A 7414-nucleotide genomic window follows, 5' to 3' on the forward strand; every position below is an offset into this window, starting at 1 on the left:
GAGCACCATGATTTTTGCTTCAAGAAAACCAAATAACCACCTCTTTTATAGTGGAAAATGAATATAGGTCTCCCTGTACCTTCACTATTCAAAACATTTTACTGAAAAATAGCTTGCACAACTGCCCTCTGAGAAGCTCACCTCCCTGCATACCTCTAAAACCATCCCCACTAAGCTCCCACCATTTTGCTGGGTGGCGTACCCAGCCGCCCACCTCTCCATTATCACCTCATTAGCAGGCTGCAAACTGGCCCACCCTCCATTTTGGCTCCAGCCTCAATCAGCCCATTAATCACAGCAGAGCAGGGAAACCTTCTGTCCTCTGAAGACTCGCAATGTATTCTGCTGGCCCCTGCTGTGTGTGTGTGTGTGTGTCTGTGTGTGTGTATGGTCCTGCTGCAGCATACAAATGATCCAGCTATATCCTGCCATCTGTTGACTGCTAAAAGTAATGCTTCTACACTGACATACACAAAGTTCATGATGTTTTCTGTCTGTCTTTTCATCTTTATCTAAACACATAATTACGTGATCCAAGGTTTATCTCAGCAAAAGAACAGATGGAATATAGCACGCAATCACTGCAAGTCTTCATAATTAAATAACAAAGTGGTTGTTGTTAGTCCAAATTCAGCTCCTGAGAGTGTTTGCACGAACTATCAATGTGGTTGAAGAATTCATCATTTTGAGCCAACTACCTTTTACCAAAGGGCATGGAAAGATTGTCTTTATATTATTCTGCTTGAACTTTCAAAGTACTAAAAATATGTTACACTACAACTGGACCCAAGTCCTTAATATAGAATGACATTATTGTGGGCAGGTACAGACTAAAAAAGTCAGTGAACTTAAAGTGAAAGTCACATGTAGGGTGTGGAATAGTCCATTATCTTTTTTGGAAGGAAAACTGTGATCCAGACAGAGCAATGATGGATGGATGGATGGCAATATTTTACAGTACAGTACTGCTGGTGGGTGTTTCTCTGAAACCCAAAATCAACTTTAATGTTTTTGAAAACAAAGCCCACCCCCTTGGCCACAGTAATCCCCTACAGCTCAATCCTCCTGCAGCTCATGAAACATGAGAAAAAGCCCAAAGTATTGCCTCATCCCCCAAACTCTCTAAATGCCAGTATGACTCAGCATCCATGAGATGCACCATAAAAAAGCCCAGTGCACCCAAAGTAGCTGCCAGTACCCAGATATCTGGAATCACAGCATACCCACACCAAGCCACAGTCATACTAGGGAATGCAGTGGTTGGAGACCATGGCAAGGCCAAAACTATTCCAAACATGTGCCATAAACCTACAATCTAGATGCCTTTAAAAGTGTTGCTTCCAAGCCAGAAACCAGGTCTGTGCCCACTCCAAGCTAGTTTCCAGCTTCAGAGCATCTTTGGTGTATGGAGGTGGAAATAAAACTGCATTAAGCATAAATTGTGTTTTTAATTGCAATTGAATGGGGTCAGGTTGACAATTAAATAGAATCTGTTTTTAATAATGCAGCAATTAACTGTGATCACTCTATGAATATTGTTTACATACATAGAAATGTACAATAAATAGAAATTTACATGCACTACTAGCATACAGAGTCCAGCTCCAAACATGTAACAATTCAGAAATTCCTCTGGATATCATTGCTGCAGAATGCTGATAAATTAACTTGTTTTAAAAAAAACAAACTACAACCAGTTGGCAACCAGTTGAGTCAAGCTCTCTATTGCAAAGAGATGCATCACAGACCAGTTGCACTAACTGGTGCAGATGTCTCCTTTCCAGTTGGGACATTGTAGTTCAGCTTTTAAAACCAGTACTTAAGATTTACTACAGCTGTGTGCTAATATTATTAGTGTGAATGCTCAACCTTGAGAAAAAAAACCCACATTTTTTATATTCAAAACCATCACGTGGCTGACAGATAATCTCTTTTGGCAACAAAATGCAAAAAGGCCACATAAATGCAATTTGGGGGGAATTTGTGTGACATAAATAATGAGTAAGCCCTGGCTCCAGGCCTGTGTGGCCCTGTGGAGAAAGCAGAGTAAATTAATTCCCCCTGCTATAACGATGTCGTAAACAAAATCAGAACAACTTTATGTCAACTCATATGCCAAGTGCGGTACGTGGATTTATCTCAGGCACGTTGATGCAAAGATTCATCCTTTACTTGTTACTCAAACATACCGTAATTACTGTTACATAAACAAAGAGTGCACTGGCAAAGTTAGTAAAAACAGTATTTTCAAGAGCAGAGAAAACTAAAAACATGCTTTACTAGATCCATTCAGTCTGCTAAGAGAACACCAAGCTTAAGAAAACCTTATTTTTCATGAGATTTGCATTAAAACATAAAGTCAGCAAGTTTTAGAAATAGTTTGAATGAACTCAGGCAATAACCTTAATATTATGACTTTATACTTCCCAACTCCCAGGAGCTTGTGTTAAACCAGAGGTTCACTGCATGGGGTTCAAGATTGCTACTCTCAAGAGACTGTGAATTAAATCAGAGGCCACAAAATAATTAGCAGAAAAGAGAAGGAAAAAAAAATTTCTGCAACTCACAACAATATTTTCTCCTGAACTTTCTTGTCTTGTCTCATGTTTTTCTATTTCTTTTCTGAAATAGTTTGCAGTTTAGCCTCTGGAGGCTTAAAAATGTATTAAAATGAAACAATCATCGAAGACAATTTCACTTTTTTGAACTACTCCCAATTCAAACAGTGAGGTCAAAAGTGCATTCTGTACTTTTAAATATGTGCTCAGAAGTCAAAACAGTCGGGAGCCAATGGTTTAAAGATTACAAAAATGGGCGTCTGACTGGGAATATCACTAGAGGCAACACAGTCCCTCTCTTCTCCATCATAGATTGTGCTGATAAGCTTTGAACAGAGCGTTTGAACCCCCTCATGATATTGTACTGAGGCACTCAACTCATGTCAGGCTGCAGATGCACTGCAGATCTGGGAATGTTTAAGTGTCTGTTCTTTAAGAAACACTTAAAAGAAACAGATCTGTCGGCCGTCCTCTGGCTGCAGACGTTTTGGTTTACTAAGCTGCTTCCTTCCCGTCACACACAAAAAATCATCTCTTCATCCACCGCTCTATATTCATGCTTTTGCCTCGTATAAAGATTAATAAAGATCAATCATCTCGTCTCTCTTCCTGCCCTCACCTCTGCCACATCCATCCCTCCAATGCTCCATCTATCCATTCTTTGATCTCTCTCTTTTGCCTTTCCACCCCTCCCTCTGTCATTCTAGGGACCAATATAAATCAAAACCTACTTCAGTGACAGCTGGCCAGCCCGGACACCTACTGTGTTATTTACTTTAGCATGCCTCTGATCCACTGTTTGATCTAAGTGAACTTGCGTTAACTCTCACAAAGTCAACTTTACATATTCACATATCAGCACAGAACACTTAAGAGCTAACACACAAATGCACATGCGCGCACACACACAATCTGTTTAGTTGCATTAAAGGAACTGGGAGCAGTTTTCTCCCTTATTATTTTCACCACAACCAGCCCATGAATTTTATATGCACAGTCCCATTGCTCTCGTATCGTCACCTCATTCTTGAAGCTATAAGCCAACAAGGACTTGCACACACAGGCACTCGCGCATCCGTGCATGCCTGTGCTCACACCCAGCTGGTGGTTTTTATTTGTGTGGTTATAGATTGGTACGTTTTCGTAGTGGAAGAGAAGGTGATGGGGGAGGGGACAGATGGATATGAGCATGGTACTCTGAAGAGGCAAGGAAGGGGAGCTGCCGCTGGGTAGATAATCCTTCAGTCTCTAAACACAGTGGAACAGAGGGTTAGAGGTGCCTGTCAGTCACTGCATGGAGTCCCCACTGAGGTAACCCAGGTTTGTTGAGGGAGGGGTTTGTTACACGAGGAGGGTCAGTGGAAACCAATACACTCTGAGAGGGGACTTCTAGGACAAACAGATTATCCCTAAATGAAAATTCATCCAATAACACTGCAGTGATGGAGCTGTTTGAAAGGCGAGAGCAAAGACATGAAAATGCAGAAGGTTAGGGTTTATGTTACAACAAAGTAGATGCACGAGCTAACCAGAGGCCCAGGGGAGATAACCAGAAGACCTCAGTGCTCAATGGTACCGCAGAATTTCTAACCCTAACTGGAAGCTGGAAAAGATTTAAACGAAGGATTTTATTGCTAAATTCTCAAATGTATGGTTGAGGATGAAGTGAGTCGATGGAGATGAAGTGAACAGGCTGAGATGGATGAAGAAATCAGAGCCAGGGTAGAAGAGCTGGCAGGCAGACAGATGGGCCACTGATGGCTAGGCACATGAGCTTTGCAGTAGTAGAGAAAGAGAAGGATAGCTTGTTTCCTTCCACAGTTCATCATCTTTAATAACTAACAACTCGTAAATATTTTAGGGAACAAGTATTGTAGAGTCGTATCCATGGTTTCTATATTCTAGCTGCGTGGGAACTGAGGTACCAGTGCAAGTACTTCTTGACTTATGGTTCCTCGAGTAAGCTTTCTCTCTCCTCCAGATGGCTTTTTAAAGAAATAAGACATCCTTAAAGGTACACTGAGATGAATTTCCGGGTAACAGGCTGGAGGACAAAAGGGAGAGGAGACGAGGAGGCACAAAACAGAGAAATAAGGCAAAGCCCAGGGAGGTCATAGCACAGACAGAAAAAATAAACAGGAAACAAAAAGAGAAGGAGACCACAAAAGAACAAGGGGTGATGGAAGAAAATGGTAGAAACAGATATGAAACACATGACACCTAATAATGTCTGTGTTTGTATAGGTGTGTGTGGGTGTGTGTGAGTGTGTAATGTCCCAACCTCCAGATTAAAGTAGAATCTCTAAATATTTAATGTTAATGACAACACAAGGACAAAATGTGTGTCGAACACTTGCAGAACAGCTGGGACTCCTATCAGCCTCAGTATGTCTGCCCTTAACGATATGTGAGTATTTTCTTATTCAAAAGTTGTTTCATTTCAGAGAATTTATATTTGGCAGCATGTCACTGTACTGGGACCCCTTTCCTTCTCTACACATATATGGAAGATGGAAGGTGCCAAAAGGAGCAGAAACAACAAGCAGGCATGAACGTAAGAAACGAAGAAGATGGGGCAGAGGGGATTTTTCAGCAGCAGCTATATGCAGGCAGTATGCAAGCTGCCAAATAACATGCCACATTTGTATACCATTAAGATGCAGCTGAACCATCAACTAATGTCAGTGTCATCATCAGCAGACGATCTGTCAGGATTGCTGCCTGTGTCTGACTCGATGGCATGCAAAAACTAACGCTATGCTCAATTAGTGTTTAGCATTTTGCTCAAAACACTGCAGAGCTTTTTAAAATTGCATTGTTATTATACAAAATCCAAATTTAAGTAGACTGTGTCTATACGCACTGAAATTGGTCTGTTAATATGTTAATAAATTGGGTTGTTGGTGAAACCTCCACCCACCCCACTTTTAAAAAAAATCTTTTCAGTGATAGCTTCAAGTCCACCCATGCCCACTATTCATATCCCTGCAGCCCATTTGAAATGCAAGTTAATTTACACAGAGCCCTTCTGCAAAAAACCAAAACACAGCGTGAGTTTGGCCCTCTAATTGCATCTCAGCTGTTTTCCAAATGAGCCATCTTTTTACAGTTCCAAAACACAGGCCAAACATATACATCACAGCTCTACAAACAGCTTGTACTCTATGTTCCCAGTGTTTGTAGCCAAGTTGGAGTTCAGAAATGCACACAGACTTGCTGACATCCACCAGAGAAACATGGAGAAATTTGATGGACATTTCTGTATTTTTTTTGGAAGCAAGGAAAGAAAGCAGTGCCAACTCTGATAGCTTGGCAGCAGGACATGGAGCTATGCAGGCTTACAACTGTGCCTTCAGTCATCCTGCAAACATTAGGGGTTGTTTTAACTAAGGCACAAGGTGGGATACTTTGTTTTCATTTTGAGGAAACCTGTTCTTATATGTCCAGATAGGAGAGCATGGTGCATTTGCATATGGCAGATGATGTAGATCAAATGCAAAACTCTATGTAAGAGATTTTTCTGTGCCAAGGTTTTGTGGTAGTTCTGTGGCTTTTCTTTTTCAGGGAGCTGAAGAGAGAGAGAGCTCTTTCCTGATTTAATGCTGCCTTCCAGTCACGCTGGTAAGCCCCTCATCAAGGCTCCTGAAGTGGTAAATATGACGTGCCATGCATTCAAGTGCACTTAGTCAGAAGGACAGCTTCTCAAGTAGCATTAGTAAACTGGAAGTCTTTTCTCAACAGAAGCAGGGCGACATCCATGCCCAAAAGCATGACAAGTGATGAGTTAAGTGAAATTTTATCATAGCAATATTTAAGGGAAATTACACATAGCAACCAAGAAATATATAATATATATTTAAATAGTCATCCCCGTGCTTTTGCGAATATTTGCTAGTTTTCTGAATTTATCTACAGATTTTCTGTTTTTCTCAGATGCATAAATAGTTGAATATTCCATTAACCATGTGCTCAAGCTTCCTCTTCATACGCGTGATTTGCACAAGGATAAGCTACAAGAACTGAATCAGTTATCTCACGATCACAAGTCAGAATGCAAATTAAAATAGAAATTAATTGGGAGTGGGGGTGGTTGAAGTCATGGGGGGGAGGGGGGGTGTTCAAATCAGTTGAATGGCTTTGTATGTAAACCTTTATTCATAGCACTGTTTTAAATCTACACCATAGCCTGACATACATCTCCCTCGAGCTGTACATGCCGGGGTGATGCAGTTACTTGTGATCAGTCAACTTAGTACTAATGCAGCTTGTAATATATTACAGAGCTTCTGTGAAGCCTTTAATTGTATTTGGACGGTGACAAGGAAATGAAATAGCCAATATTCTGCTTTCTTACTGTGTATCTAGTGTTTTGGTTGTGTGTTAGGCCAAAGCAAACATAGCAGAACTATTAATCGGGCTTAACTTTGGACAGAAGTATGGGCACATGGTTTGCAGTAATGCTGACCCTGTGCCACGTTTGCCAAACTACATTCCACCTTATGGTTGCAAGCTGTGCAAAGTGAGAACAAGATCATAGATGCAAGCGAAGGTAAACAGGCTTCCACCCAAAAGTGTCTGTGCTCAGTGTTAGAGATGGGGTGAGGAATTTAGTTATTTGGGAGTGGCTCAGAGAGCTGCTGTTGCTCTACTCTGAAAAGGAAACAGTTGAGGCAGTTTGGGAATCTGACCAGGATGCCTGCTGTCATTTTGTAGGTGTTTCAAACATGGTGAACTGGGAGGAGACCCTGAGGCAGACTCAGAATATGCGAGAAAGATCATATCTTTTAGCTGGCTATGAGTCCCTCTAAAAAAGTTGAATGTATGATGTTATCACCTGGGAAAATCAATTAAAAAAT

Source organism: Pundamilia nyererei, unplaced genomic scaffold, assembly GCF_000239375.1.
Source record: "Pundamilia nyererei isolate P.nyererei 1_Seehausen unplaced genomic scaffold, PunNye1.0 scaffold00242, whole genome shotgun sequence".
Taxonomy (NCBI): Eukaryota; Metazoa; Chordata; class Actinopteri; order Cichliformes; family Cichlidae; genus Pundamilia; species Pundamilia nyererei.